The sequence below is a fragment of the Chrysemys picta genome, chromosome 23 (genome assembly GCF_011386835.1).
Source record: "Chrysemys picta bellii isolate R12L10 chromosome 23, ASM1138683v2, whole genome shotgun sequence".
NCBI lineage: Eukaryota > Metazoa > Chordata > Testudines > Emydidae > Chrysemys > Chrysemys picta.
In genome coordinates this window covers 18,960,085-18,975,031 of record NC_088813.1, presented here as the reverse complement: position 1 = coordinate 18,975,031, position 14,947 = coordinate 18,960,085, and the positions used below count along the sequence as shown (strand labels likewise).

The window sequence follows — 14,947 nt, the reverse complement described above, 5'->3', positions numbered from 1 at the left end:
TTCACCATGTGGGTTGGGGAACAGCCCAGAGACCTTCCCCTCTGGAAGAACCCACAGTCCAGGTCAATTGGGAGGTTTGGGGGGGAACCCAGGCCCGCCCTCTACTCCGGGTTCCAGCCCAGGGCCCTGTGGACAGCAGCGGTCTATAGTGCATCCTGGAACAACTGCATGACAGCTACAACTCCCTGGGCCACTTCCCCATGGCCTCCTCCAAACACCTTCCTTAGTCTCACCACAGGACCTTCCTCCTGGTGTCTGATAACGCTTGTGCTCCTCAGTCCTCCAGCAGCACACCCCCTCACTCTCAGCTTCTTACTCCTAGCGCCTCCCACTCACACCACAAACTGAAGTGAACTCCTTTTTAAAGCCCAGGTGCCCTGATTAGCCTGCCTTAATTGATTCTAGCAGCTTCTTCTTAATTGGCTCCAGGTGTCCTAATTAGCCTGCCTGCCTTAACTGGTTCTAGCAGGTTCCTGATTACTCTAGTGCAGCCCCTGCTCTGGTCACTCAGGGAACAGAAAACTACCCATCCAGTGACCAGTATATTTGCCTCTACCAGACTCCTGTACCCCACTGGTCTGGGTCTGTCACAGGTGATTTGGGAAAACAATGGTCTGGCGTGGAAGAGCAAATTCTCTCTCCCTCCACTTCCTTTCCTTTCCCAGCTAAAACCGTCCGGCTACTTGAGACGATTTGCAGGAGCACAGATGCTGCCATGTGATATGGGCAGGGTCATTGTGGTAGAGTGCAAATCTTTTTTGGTTTTTAATTTTCAGTTGAAGGGCCAGACTCACCAGTACACTGCGACTGCTTCGTGTAACTCTGTAGCAGCACCAAACCGCCAGCGTGGACGAGACAGTTAAGCTCGGCTTACAGCTGCTTGGCATCACCAGCTCAGCAGTACAAAGTAGCTAAAGTGTACATCCTAGTTTCCCACTCCTTCCAGTTCTGCACATTCCCTGACACACACACACACACACACACACACACACACACACACACACACACACAGTTAAGCATACGCTTAACTTTAAGTGTGCGAAAAGTCCCCTGGAGCTCAGAGCGAAGCACATTTGCTTAAGTGGGTTGTTGGGTCAGTGCCTAATAAATGAAAGCTTTAGATCCCTCAGTCTGCAAACAGAGCAGGCCAGATCCTCAGCTGGTGTACATTGACAAAGCTCCATGATAGTCATAGGAGCAACCCTGATTTACACCAGTTGAGGATTTGGCCCAGGGTAGGTTTGGATGGGATTACAGCCCGGGAACAAGGCTCCTCTGTGGGTGTGACGAGGCAAATGAAATTAATGCTTTGCTGCAGCTTGAGTTTTCCAATCCGCTTTCTCTTTGGACACCTTCAGCAGGCCCTCTGTCAGCCGCTCTCATTCCTGGCTGCCCTGGCACTGACAGCGTTTCGCAAGAAGAAATGTCAAGTCATCATTCAAACATCTGCCAGCAGAAATTCATTTCCCTTTAGCAGCCATGAGCTGGTGTAATGAATGGGCCAGCCCTGCACACCTATTTCCACTGTTCTGTGGATCCTTGGCTAGTCTTGGTGGCACGATCCAAATGTCCATGCCACTTGCCTTTTCCCCGGTTTATTCTGCATGCCCTGTTCCATGCTGGAGAAGCAGAGAGCTCCCACCTAGAGTCCCTCAACAAAATGCTTCACTTTAATGAAACAAAGAAAAGTTTTCCAAGGTCTGCTAGAAACCAAACCAGCAGGATCACCAGCTTAGAACCAGGCCAGCAACTATCGTCTGGCATCTCAGACCGGCAACTTCAATGAAACAATCTTATTAAATGTTGATCATACTCTAAACGTTCCTATTAAAGAGGCACCATTGGCTAGAAATCTAGTCATTTTTAAAACATGAGTTGGTTTCTGGTATCACACCTGTCCCCTGCCAATCCAGGGAGTTTTACAGCAACATTTTCTTTTTGTTATAAATACTTCTCTTTCCCCTCTCGCTGTGTGAAAGTCCCAAAGAAACAATGTGAGCAGCAGGAGCAGTAAATATTGACTCTATGTAGCTTTAAACCTGTGAGTAATTCCACTGATCTTACTCCATGCAAGCACATGTGTTGAGTGTTTGCAGAATCGGGGCCAAAGTGCAATGAACAGCACAAAGTAAACAAATGGGGTGAGGGGAAAAACAGAGAGAAATATTCTTTCTAATCTCAGTTAAATCATTGTAGGTGATACCTGTAACACCAGTACATACAAAAACTGCAAAGAGAAGTGTGGTCTTTTAAGTTGATGGCATCCCTTTGAATAAACAGAAGCATTGGTACTTGGCTATTGATCAAGTTGTGACAAATTATCTGCCCTTTTAAACCTGTGCTGTCACTGTACAGGGTGTCTGTAACAGTCTTCTGCATATATTGCAGCTTCCTGAATCAAAGAAACCTTTCACACAATCATCTCAGTCTGAAAATAATAGGATTATACTCTACTTCTTCAACTTAAATTGCTGACTAGACCACAAAATTAAACATCAGTCTTCCATCTGAGAACCCGCCCCACTGGATCATGAAGGAACTGATGATATCTCTGAATAGTTGCATGTGCAGTAGATTTTAGCAGCTGCCACAGCTTTTGCTCAGACATTGTGAGGCTATGTTGAAATTTTTTTTTTTAAAATAAAGATATGTAACTCCTTGGGCTTTCAGAAGCCTGTTTCTTGGACAGTCGCCAGCCATCTCCTAGTCATTAGTTTGTGGTCTTGAAGTTTGAAGGTTACATTTTTGAACCAGAGCTTGAGAGGTAGGCATGGGGGCAGGGTGCTGCTTTCCAAAGGAGCTAAGTACGCAGAGCTCCCATGGAGTTTGCAACTAACAAGGGCTGTGTTCGTGCCAGGTCTCATGTGAGCAATTTGAAAAGGTCAGCCCAGATACATCTTTGCCACACAGGCCCAAATCCACAGAGGCCCTAAGGCAGAGGTGGGCAAACTATGGCCTGCGGGCCAGCCCGGCCCTTGAGTTCCTGGCCAGGGAGGCTAGCCCCTGGCTCCTCCCCTCCTGTCCCCCGTCCCCAGCAGCCTCATCTCGCCGTGCCGCCAGCGCTCTGGGTGGCAGGGCTGTGAGCTCCTGCCGGGCAGCGTGGCTGCGAGAGCCGCCGGCCTGCCCCAGTGCTCTAGACTGCGTGGCGGCATGGCTGGCCGTCCGGCCAGGCGGTGTGGCTGCCAGTCCTGCTGCTCTGAGTGACATGGTAAGGGGGCGGGGAGCAGGGGGGTTGGATAAGGGGCTGAGGGTCCTGGGGGTCAGTCAGGGGACAGGGAGCAGGGCGTGGCTCGATGGGGCAGAGGTTCGGTGTGGGTGGTTAGGGACGGACGGGGGGGGTTGATAGGCATGGGAGTCCCGGGGGGCGTGTCAGGGGGTGGGTGTGTGGATAGAGGTCGGGGCAGTCAGGGGACAGGGAGCAAGGGGGGCTGGATAGGAGGTGGGGTTCCGGGGGGGCGGTCGGGAGCAGGGGGTCCCAGGAGGGGGTAGTCAGGGGACAAAGAGCAGGGGGGGTTGGATGAGTCAAGGGTTCTGAGGGGGGCACTCAGGAGGCAGGAAGTGGGAGGGGGTGGTTAGGGGGTGGGGGCCAGGCTGTTTGGGGAGGCACAGCCTTCCCTACCTGGCCCTCCATACCGTTTCGGAACCCTGATGTGGCCCTCGGGCCAAAAAGTTTGCCCACCCCTGCCCTAAGTGTTGCAACACTAAGCATCACAGAACCTAGCTTGTAGGTGCCTAGAAGATCAGAGGAACAACACTGCAATCGGCAAAGGCTGTTTTTTGTTCGGCACCGAGGTTCCCTGTGTAACAAACGGAGACAAGCGCCTTGGAACGCCATCTACAAAACCCAGCATGCTAAGCAGAGATCCCCCAAGACAGCCAATGGGCGACGCCGATGAGAAGGGTGTTTGGTAAGATCAACCCCATCTCAAAGATAGGTGTCTCAATCCAGGCTGCAGAGAGGCACCTAGTGATCCACAACCAGGAACCTGCCACCTGGAGCCAGGTGGTTTCGGTGCCTACACTGTTTCTTGGGGAAATGCATTAAGTGCCTGCCTTACTCCACACAAAACAGCAGGAGGACAAGGTGCCCAGCTGGTATATAGAGGTTTGTGCATTCAGCTGGGATGTGGGAGATGTAGGTTCAATTTCCCCCTTTGCCTGATGGGGAGAAAGACTTGGAACAGACCCATTTTTAAAAGTACCGAGGGGCCTAAAGATGCAGATAGGAGCCTCCTGAAATCTTCAAATGTGCCTAAGTTGGGGAAAATCCCGTTATGCCCCTCTGCATCTTTAGACACCTAAATACCCTTGAAAATCTGGTGTTAGGAGCCTAAGTCCTGGCTCCTAAGTCACTGAGGCATTTTGGAAAATTGCACCCCACAGCTTCATCTCAAAAGTACCTGAACTAAAAGCAACTGTCTCTTTCCCCATGAAGTTGCCTTCAGCTTGTGCGACAGCTGCGACCCCAGACACCTCAACTACTCGAACGTCGGAGAAAACCCCCCGTTGTTTCCTTTTCAGCTGAGAACCCATGTAATCACCATGTAACTAAATCAGAGATGGATGATTTTGCCTAGTTTCAGTTTCACATCATCCAAACAAGACCGGACTGGCCCGGGAACTGCACTCTATTACATCTTCAAAGGCTCTGGAATGCTCAGAGAAAAGATACGTTTCATGCTATTTGGCTGGTCCCTGCTACGCTGAAACTGGGGTTTTAGCTTGATGAGTTTTATATTTAGACTTCCTGAGACCCTCCAAACTCAGGCTGAAGAATTTAACTCTTTTCTGGTCTTGTATTTTTCTGATTCCAACTGCTGGTGGTGACTTCCAGGATAAATCTGGTTCCAATGGACCATCTCATTCCAGCCTTTTCACGAACATTCCACATGTTGCCTTTTTATTAGAGCTGATTGAAATGTTCAGTGTTGATTTGACAACATTGAAATCCTTTGCAGGAACGTATTTGGTGTTTGCTTCATGTTGACTTTCTCATTAGTTATATCATATTAGTCAAAATGATGAAGTCAGAATTAAGCTCTTTGACTGTATCTAACCCAAACATTTCAACAAGGTTATTCTGATATTTCCTAATCGCATTTTTTGGGGGAAATTTCATTCTGTGGGAAATTTGGACTTTTCATTCCAGTTCAGGATGAAAGGACATTTTTAAATGTTGGATTTTCCTACAGAACAAAAATGCTGAGTTTTGACCAGCTCTGCTTTTTATCAGTTCTCCTGCCAGAGTGGCTCCAGGCTTGCGCTGCCCACTGCCAACCTGCCCCAGTCCTGACTCTCCTGGGCCCATTCAGTCCTGGGATCCCCAGTTCATTTCACATAGTTCTTACTGTGCGATGGAGGGCACCCAGGAAAAGTTTAATTCAGCTCCCCAGCATCATCACATTGCGGGGCTGCCTGTCAAATCGGGAGCATAGTCTTGGCAGGAGTGACAATTGTTCTGGAGACCTTTACAATTATGGAATATGAGTGTGTGATTTCTAGCAGTGTCCCCAGCTCGTAGTCGAGGCCTCCCCTGGCATAGGGCAGCATAGCTCCAGTGAGGTCCATAGAGCTGTGCTGAGTTACTCCAGCTGAAGATCGGGGTCCCCAAAGAAGCCCAGGGGCAGGATTTGCATATAAATCACAGGGTTTCACTGAAGTCCAGTTTGCCCTAGACGAGTGTTGATTTCGATTATGGGAAAACAATTCACTCACCGCATTGCTCTTAGAATGGACAAAGAGAGAATAAGAGGTGGGAGGGGCAGAGCCCTACACATATTTGGGACCTTCCTTCGGCCACAGTGAAGAATTTGTTGAGAATTCACAAAGCCTGAATGAAAACAAATGTACAAATTATAGGTACATTTGTAATATATTACCACTCGGGCTTTATGAAACCCTAAACTCGCTGGCGGGGGGAGGAAGCCGCTGACTTCCAAAATATTTTCTTTTAAATGAGAAAGTTACTTCAGATCAAGTCAGTTTTCATGCAGCCGCTTTTGGACGGGGCCTCGCTCCTTCATTGGAACTGAAATGGTCTAACGAAAACAAACGCTGCGCTCCACATTGATCTAATTACTCTTGCAGCAGAGGCCTGCTTCCCTCTGCCAGGGTCCCGACGAAACCATTTTACATTTTTGAAAATGTCAGGCCGCTTGTGGTGCCGGGGAGCTGGCAACGTTTGACAGAGCACATCAGATAACTGAGTTTTGATTTGTTTTAAAGGAATCTCTCCTTTCCCCGTGTTTGGCCCAGCGGCAGGCAGTCACGCCAGAGAAAGGGCTTTTCAGAATGAATTACCCACTCTCACAGGCCAATCGCAGGGTCAAGAATGAGAAAGCATTCAGCCTCATGAGGTTTGGGGTGGGTTGGGCGGAAATCAGCCATGCAAGGGAGGTTTTCAGCACTGTGTGCAGAGAATTCGCCATGCACCTCCCAGGACTGGCCGGCTCGTTATCCCATGCAGCATTCCAACAACATATTTCTGCTGCACTGGCACGGCCTTGTCCAATGCTGACGGCACCAAGCAGACAGGAGAATGCGGCGTATGTACGATGGTAGAATCATTGACCTTCCTTTTGGACAACATCAGTCTATGATCAATCTGATGTCTATGATAACTAAAGCTAATTAGCTGGATTATTTAACATTTGTATTATAACATCCGCATGCAGAGGGGCCCAAGATTGGGGCCCTATTGTGCTAGATGCTGTACGTACACAACAGAAAAGCCAGGCCCTGCCACAAAAGAGTTTATCCAGAACTCACTGCCCTCACCGGAAAGACTCCCCCTAAGACATTGCACTCTTCCAGGAGGAGTTAATGTCCTGGCATTAATGGCCGCACACATGGGAGGGGGCTGGCACTTGGGGCCAGAGGGTGAGACCACACAGACAGTGGCAGGGTGTGGAGTTAGTGAGGCCCTCTCCCTTTCAAATTCAGGGGCTGAGGGCTGGAACAGCTTGCGCTGTGGCATCCAGACAGCTGGGGGTGCTGCGTCCTTGGAAGAAAGCAGACTGTGCTCAGCTGTGAGTTCGAGTGAAACCCTGCAGACAAGTAGGGACCCAGAACAGCTGCTTTTTGGGATGGGGGGTGGTTCTTTACCTGGGATTCCTGCAAAGCGGAGCTGCCTGCATAGAATGTGTCCTTGCTGCCGGTTAAGGAAACAGGCCTTGGGTACAATGAGTAAATAAACAAATTACACTGAGAAACTCTCTGACTCTGTGCCATGGCTTTCTGCGCCAAACGGAAACCTGACCTGCAAGGCCCTGAAATTCAGCTACCACTCAGCCAAGGAGACAACAATATTTCTGTGTGTGTGTCTGTGTCTGTGCGTGCGTGCGTGCTGTGTAACTTACACACACAGGGCCTTCCTTCCTAAAGGACTAGAGCTCAGTGAAGAATTTTGATATTTTTCAACACATGGGGGGCAGGAGAGAAGAAAAATTAAAATAACGTTCTACCAATTTTGTATTTTTTTTTATTCTGTTTTTCAGCCACCATCACGATGGAGCACAAAGCACTTCACTTCACTTCACTCACCAATAACATGCAGCTATGGTTTAAGAAACAAGACTGCTATTTTTCACCAGCAACACTGTGCCATGCTTTGGGGTGGCAGCGAAGTTTGACTTGCCCAAATGAAAGTGGAAGGAAGGAACTGGAATGTAGGTAGGCAGAAGGGAATTAGCAGAGCTGATATATGGTTGATGAGCATAAGACCTAAGCACTCAAGGTGCTGGCTCATCTGCACATGGCTTCTTGGCACCATCCTGGAACGTAAGTTCATTGCTGATTCACCGCAAAGAGCATTGCCTACTGACTCACCCGCCCCCACCCAGCACCCTGAGTGAGCCGTATAAATTCTCCAGAATCTGCTACAGGCCCCATCTCCCTTAGCATGGGACACTGGACGAGAACATAGCCTTTAAGTAGCACGACTTCAGGCACGCCGTAGAATCTCAGTCTCCTTTCAAAGGTGCAAGAGGCAGCACTTTGGGGGTGATTATCCGAACCAGCGCTCCACCCCTTCTGTTCTTCACCCGTCACCGGTACATCGGGGTGCCGGCTGGTGACCCAGACCAGGATGAATCCTACAGAGAACTTTCCACAAGCATTCACTCGAATTTGGAAAGGATCTCACTGTGTCTGCCTGGTGCCTTTTTTTTTAAGCACAGAAAAGTCATTTCTTTTCATTTGGTTCTGTAGGATTTTCCCATCAGGGTCCTGGGCCTCATTCTCATTTATGTAAAGGCACTTTTACATTAATGCCACTTTCAGATCCCTTTACACTCCCCAAGAGGGAGTTAGTGTGAATGAGAATCAGGCCAAATGAGTGCCTGGAGCCTGGCTTACCAAAGTGCGGTGAGTTTCAGAACTCGTGTTGCTTGTTCTAGCCTTTGCTTGGAAGCTGGTTGGTTGTTCCCTTAACTTGCACTGGTTTTGTCCATTATGTGCTGGCATTTCCCGTGGCTGCAAAGACAGCAAACCAGCCAGCCTAGATACTGCCTAATGCTTTGGGGTTTTCTTTTCTTGTCCCATTTTCCCCTTCGGCAGTTGGGTGGGACATACTGTTTCCCCCTCTCTTAACTGGTGCTGTAGCCCAGTCCACAGCAGCTCCAAAAGCCATTCTGAAGGAATACAGACCAGGAAATCTCAAAGCACACAAACCACATGAAAGATCAGAGCAGCTTCCCCTCCCATGGAGGCTTTCACCAGATTAGTGACTCACAGGAAGGATTAGATACTACAGGCAGACAGTTCCAAAAGCAATATCCCCCTGTGTCATACAGAATCCCTTGAGCTTCTGGTCTCTCCTGCCTAACTCTGCTGGATTTCATTCAGAAAGGGCAGCCACTCTCCAAACCTGCTGCTCAAGGGGGTTGGATTTGAGGGCCTTTGCCAGGGCCCCCGTCCCACACTGGAATGCAGTAGAGCACTGTTGTCCCTAGCAAGGAAGCAGAAGTGGAATTCAGTCCTTAAAATGCAAGGCAGACCGGATCCAGATGCTCTGGTCTAACTAGTGGGGGGTGCAGAGTCCCCTGTTCTCTGGGAAGTGACAGCTCGGCTACCATGTCTCCCCACTACACCTGGATGCCTCAGGATACGCTGTGGGCCTGTTTCACATCAGTGACCACCAAAAGGGCCTTATTCTCCAGTCTAGAGCCTTCACACGAGAGGCTCCCATCAGTGCTGATGCAGATTAGAGAACAGACCCCAAGGAACTTCAGCCAAGCAGCTGGGGTGGGGTTGGGGGGAGGGGAACTAATCCCTGCTCCTGCTTCCTTTTCAGAAATTCACCATTGTTTTATGGATGTGCAAGAGCATCACTATCCAGGGACAGACATCTGTGAGCCAGCCGAGCGCTGCCCACGTCGGCCGGCTCCTTGAGCTTTGGAAAGTGGAGGCACCAAAGGTGTTTGGTTTGTTTGTGAGTCACGTTTTAATGGCTTGTCCTGCTCAGAGAATGCGATGAGGCATCTGAGCTCCTTGGAGCATTGATTGATTTCTGGGTTTGCAGGAGGCAATGACTGTTCCTGGAGCGGTGGGGCAGTGGCTGTGACCCTGCGCCAGCACCAAGTGCACAGCACAGCCTCCCACGCACCGTGACACCCAGAACCCTGGCAGCCTGGGATGTAAAGAGGAAGGATGGTCTGGCGGGTAAGGCCCTAGAGAACAAGGTCAATTTCTTGGGCAGGTCACTTGGTGCCTCCCTTTCCAATCTGTAGCATGGGGGACAAACCCCCCTCCTGGCTCTCGTCCTTTGTCTCACAGGCCCTTACTGTGTGTCCATCACCTCTGCCCAGGGGTGGATGGGCAGGACTAGAATGTTCAGCATCAGTGTCTCGAGACTGTTTGTTCTGTGTGACAAGCCCTAAGGGAACTCCAGCTGGGTAGGGAAAGGAGCTGGCAAAGGGACGAGCTGACCTCCTTCCCACCCGGGACTCACCCCGGGCTGCGAGAAAGCGTATTTTCACTTAGTAACATATCCGGGCTGGTGGTTAATTTTATGAGCCTTTTGCAATGTAAGTGCACTAAGGTGCTGCTGTTTCTAATGCTGCAAATTGTGTTTAACAGCCAGCAGGAGTGAGTGGAGGCTGCTGGTTATCAGGTTTCACTCATTGGCCAAACACAGCAGCATGTTTGCACCATGTGCCTGCCACTCCTAGTGGCACAAGGCCCTGTGGTGCTGTCTGGAGGGTGGGGAGATTTTGTCTGGAGCAGGTTTAGAAGAAATTAGTCCACAGGGTTATTTGCATTCTGCCCATGGTGGTCTGACACTCAGCGAGAAATTCAGATCCCAGGCACCCACCTGGGTGGCTGTTTCTGGTTTCTTTAAAGCTCTAACCAGACAGCAGACAGAGCAGACAACAATAGCTTCCATTTATTATCCCCAGGTTCTTCTGAGAGAGCAGCAAGAGTGGCTTGTCTTGGATGGTGGCAGAGTCCTTTGTAGGCTCCCTTGTTTAATTCCTGCACTTGTGGCTAGAGCCAAATGGAATTGCTACATAGATTAATCAAGAGTTACCCACTGAGCCGCTGGGGACAGTGATTCAGATTGTCCTGCTGGCTGTCAGAGGATGCCTTGGGTGGGAGGAGGGGGCCTGTACAGATACCACACAGCAGCAGGGTTTCACATGTCTCTGTCTTTGCAAGGCTAGGCTCAGAAGTCGGTTCTGAGCCAATGGGGAATGGTCAGAACTCCAAATTACTTCCCCATCCCTTCTACTCCTCCAGAATGGCAGGCTCTCCCTCCCCAAAGGTGTTTAGGAGAGTGATAAGCTGAGGGTTTCTTTGGGATGGGAGCTGGGAATAGTGACAATACTCACCACTTCACCGAAAGCGATGCATCTCCATCCTTCCGCCACCTGCTTACGGGCACTACCTAAAGGCCCCAGGCAGGAGAATAAAGGCCGTTCCAATACAGAGCCTTTCCTTTTCTTTTCCCCGGGTGCCTGTTTAGCAGTTCCCCTAGCAAACCTTATCCCCAGCAGTGCACAGAACTGCACCATCTGTGACAGCAATGCATGTTGCTCTTGGAAAATGTAAGTCACTGGACACTCCTAGAGCTGGGAAGCATTAACCGAAAAGGAACCTTACGTAAGGGGCTGGGCTTGCTCTTATTTATCTTATCTACACCCACAGGGAGCTGGGGAAGGGGCTGAGCCGAGCAACTCCCAGGCTCCTTACAGCAGTCCTGGGCTTCCGAAGGCTGCCCTGATGAGGAACGGCTTTGTTCACGGGGTAGGGGAGGGGAATCCCTGTCCTCAGCCCTGGAAGCAGCCAGAGGAATGAGTCTCCTGCCATTTGGCTGCAAAGAACACACTCTGCCATCCGCGGCATGGCCGGCCCGGGCAGTGCCCCTACCTGGCAGCAACCCAGGGGCCAGTAGGGGCTGGATTATCACAGTGAGACCAGGGAAATGAGGCATTTTAAATACTGATTGCTGCAGGCAGGGATCACTCCGGGTGCTAACTAGCTTTGCACAACATAGGCGCTGACAAGTGGGGAGCAGCAAACTAATGCTAAGCGTAGCCCACCCACCTCCCAGCACTCACCCGTGCCCCTGGGCTTCCATGCTGGGGGGGGGGGGGAGAGGAAGGTCTTTACAGAAAACTGGGAAAGAAGGGAAATGAAGGGTGTGGGGGGAGGGTGTATGGAAGTGACAGAACAAGGGGGGTTCACAGCCCAACTCAGGCAGGGGCACAGATACCCACTGAAGTCCCTTCCAGTCCATTCAGTTCTATGATTGGGTGATTCTGTATGGTCACTTTAAGGGCCAAAGCTTCACTCAAGTTGCCAGTGAATGCCGAGTCCAACAGAACTCTATTGGGAGGATTTTAGTGGCACTGAAGTGCTCCATAAATTCTGCCCGGGGTGAATTTCACCCTGAGTGCACACCGACTAGGCTCCCATCGCAAGCACCTGTACTGGTTCTGCCTACTGAGCACAGGTGCATGTCCTAATACCCGGCTGCTACCTGCCAGTACTTGTACACATTACGGATGCACAACTGCATTCCTGCTTGAAAATTTGACCCTCAAATCCTGTACAAGCCACATTAACTTTGAGGGGGAAAGTTGGTTTTTATTTTCCCAAAGCAAAATAAATGCGATTTAAAAGAAACTATCAGAATCTGACTTTGCTAAGTGGAATAAACCGAGCAAGGACATGGAAAAATGGTGATTCCTGCTGAAAGAGTCTCAGCTACACAGGTTGTGAGATCAACAGCAAGAATCGTGGCCATTTTAACTTTGCCAGAAAGTCCGCCCTGGCTTTGAGATGTTTCTCGCACTAGCCCACTACGATGCTTTGTTGATTGTTTCTCTCCCGTCCAGAAGTGAAAGCTGCCGAAACCAGAAACAGAACGTCCACAACCAGCAAAGGATGTGCTGCCCTGCAGTGCTCCCGCTGTGTCCTGGGGAAGGATCCAGTCCTGGGAAGGGCTGAGTGCCTCCCGGAAGGGAATTAGCATCATCAGTTTCCACTGAGACATCAGGACCTGGCCCTGTGCTTGGGACTGAAGGGTCGGTGAGCAGATTCTTCAAACTCTGAGCTTCCCTGTCAGTTCTCCTGCGTATACAGCTGTGAAAACCAGAGGATACAGACACGACACATACATTACAAAGTGTCATTCTTTAGCGTATGACTGGCCCCAGCATCACAAGTCTCTACAGCAGGTGGTACGGGGATATCAGAGTCTCGCACAGGCATCGTGGGGAGAGACTGTGCCTCAGCCAGCCTTATCAGCCCAGTGGTTCCTCCTTTCTATTCAGCCCCCACAACCTAGAAGGCATCTCGGGCTTGATCTCCATGCTGCTCTCCCATGAGACTGACACCCCAGACTCCAGTGCAGCAGCGAGCGCAGCAAGAGGAGAATCCGGCTGCACCGGGCGCTCAGGTGCGTCTCCCAACACACAGCCCCCCGAAGGAGGAGCTTCGCTTTTCCCACCTCACTTCCCCCAGAGCGGAGCCTGGCATCATCAGGCCAAAGAGCAGAGATCTGGGGAAGGCTGGCAGGAGGCCAAGGCCCCAGTCCAGGCGCTAAAGGGAGATACCTGGGGTGCTGGGAAAGTCACTCGAACAGTGAGCTGTTCGACCCAGGGACTGTAATTGGGTTCATTTGTCATAATGCTTCTCCAGCCCGGGCCCACTGAACACAGTGCCTTTAAAACCCCCGTGCAGAGGTTGTGATGAAAGGTATATTTATTATACTTCAGCTTGGAAAGTTGTTTCAGATGTTTCCAATTCATCAGCCGGTTCAGACATCTGTTCCTGGTTGGAGCAGAAAAGCTTAACTTGCAAAAAAACTAAAATAAAATAAAAATAAAAATAATAAAAGTGTTTATTTTGGATACTTTTATGATGCGCTGTCTGCTCCTAACAAGCTGATAAATATCACTAATGCCCAGGTAACGTGCAGCCAGGGCCAACTCCTCACAACCAAGTCACTTGCAACCAGGGCTTCCGGCTCCAACTCCTAGCAGCCAGATATAGGTGACTCGTTTCCCCAGTGGATAGGTACACTGGGTGTAGCTGTGCTATGCCCTACTCAAGTGTTCAATATTAATTTTATTTGAAGAGAAAACATGCTGGTCCCAGAGAGTCAGACCCAAGACCAGTAGATCTCGAAGGCAGGAGAACGTGGGGCTTAGGCCTGGCCTGAGGTACATGCAATGGAGGCTAGGATTAAAGCCTATATTTCTAAGAGACGCTGGCATGGTCAGGCCATGAGTGTGACGCTCTAGGATGGGAGTCCCTTGAAGGCAGGATTGGGAAGCCATGAATTTTCCCCTCATCTAAACTGAAGACTTGCAAATGGAAGGTCATGTCCCAGCTGCCCCACATCTTAAGCCTCTCACATGGAGCTGGTATTATCTTTCTTTTTCAATTGCCAGACAGGATCAGACTCACAGCAGGTAGAGGTGGGATAATTTGCCCCATGAAGTTCTTATTCTAACCTCTAATAGTTGGGGTAGGTTCTACCCGGAAGCAGGAGGTTTTATCTCCCAGGGCTGTGCAGGGGACGGACGTTCCATTTCCCAAAGGATTTAGAGTTTTTTAAATTTGCCTTCATTCCCAATTGGAACCAAACCCAATGATTTCAAAATTCCCTGCAAAGGAAAATTCAGGAAAAAACCAGTGTCAAGTCGATCTAAATCAAAATATTTAGTTTCAAGTTCAACTTTTTAAAAAAGTTTGTATCATATGATATTAGACATAATAAAAATTCAAAATAAAAAATCAAAACCTCTCATTCCAAAAATGTCAAACCATCAGATTTCAGCACGGTCCCCCCTGCCCCAAGTCTTCTTCCAAACCCAAATCCCAGTGAAATTAACCTGATTTTGCAAAGTATTGTGATTTGGATGGAACCGCACGTTGTGACAGAGCATGATCCTGTCCAAGTTTCTCCGTCCAGCTCTATTCCCTATCCTCTCCTGGTCAGCATTAATGATTAGAAGGGTCATTGCAGGGTATTATTATAGGGGATGTTACTTCACACCCCAAAGCCTGAGTCACAAAGCGGGCTTGTGGGAGTACATGGTAAAAAAGCGAAGTTCACATTAGCTCCTTCACGCTTCCGGCGTCGTTTATTGGATCTCTTGTCCAAACTACCTCCCCGCCCTTCTTTCCATAGCCCTGTGATACAGGCACCCTAAGCTAGTGGCATGGGGAGTGCAGTAACTGGGCTGAGCACACTGCTTGTAGCTTGGATCCCAAATAACACCAGGAGAAGTCCCTGCTTTGCTTTGCTCTTGCCTTAGGCGTCAGTGTTTTTATGAAAGGCCCCACATGGCCAGCCCAGGACAGGTCTTGGGAAGTCCAGTCTGGCTCTCCAGGGCTGAACACTGCAAAGCCGAGATCTCAGAGAAGAATGGAAGCTAGAGCAGAGTGTAGGGGAGTGGGAATGGACAAAACTTCAGTCAGAGCAAAATAAAGGAGA

At 49.8% G+C, this 14,947-nt stretch overlaps 1 long non-coding RNA gene across 1 annotated transcript in view; it reads left to right on the top strand.

Annotated features, from left to right (window-relative positions):
- LOC135977251 (uncharacterized) overlaps positions 1-13,341 on the top strand; it is a 28,704-nt gene extending 15,363 nt beyond the window's left edge. The window contains exons 2-4 of the long non-coding RNA XR_010594645.1: positions 7,497-9,430; positions 9,521-9,660; positions 12,339-13,341. This is a non-coding gene — a long non-coding RNA (uncharacterized LOC135977251). The remainder of the gene's footprint in view (positions 1-7,496; positions 9,431-9,520; positions 9,661-12,338) is intronic.
- Positions 13,342-14,947: the final 1,606 nt, after the last annotated feature.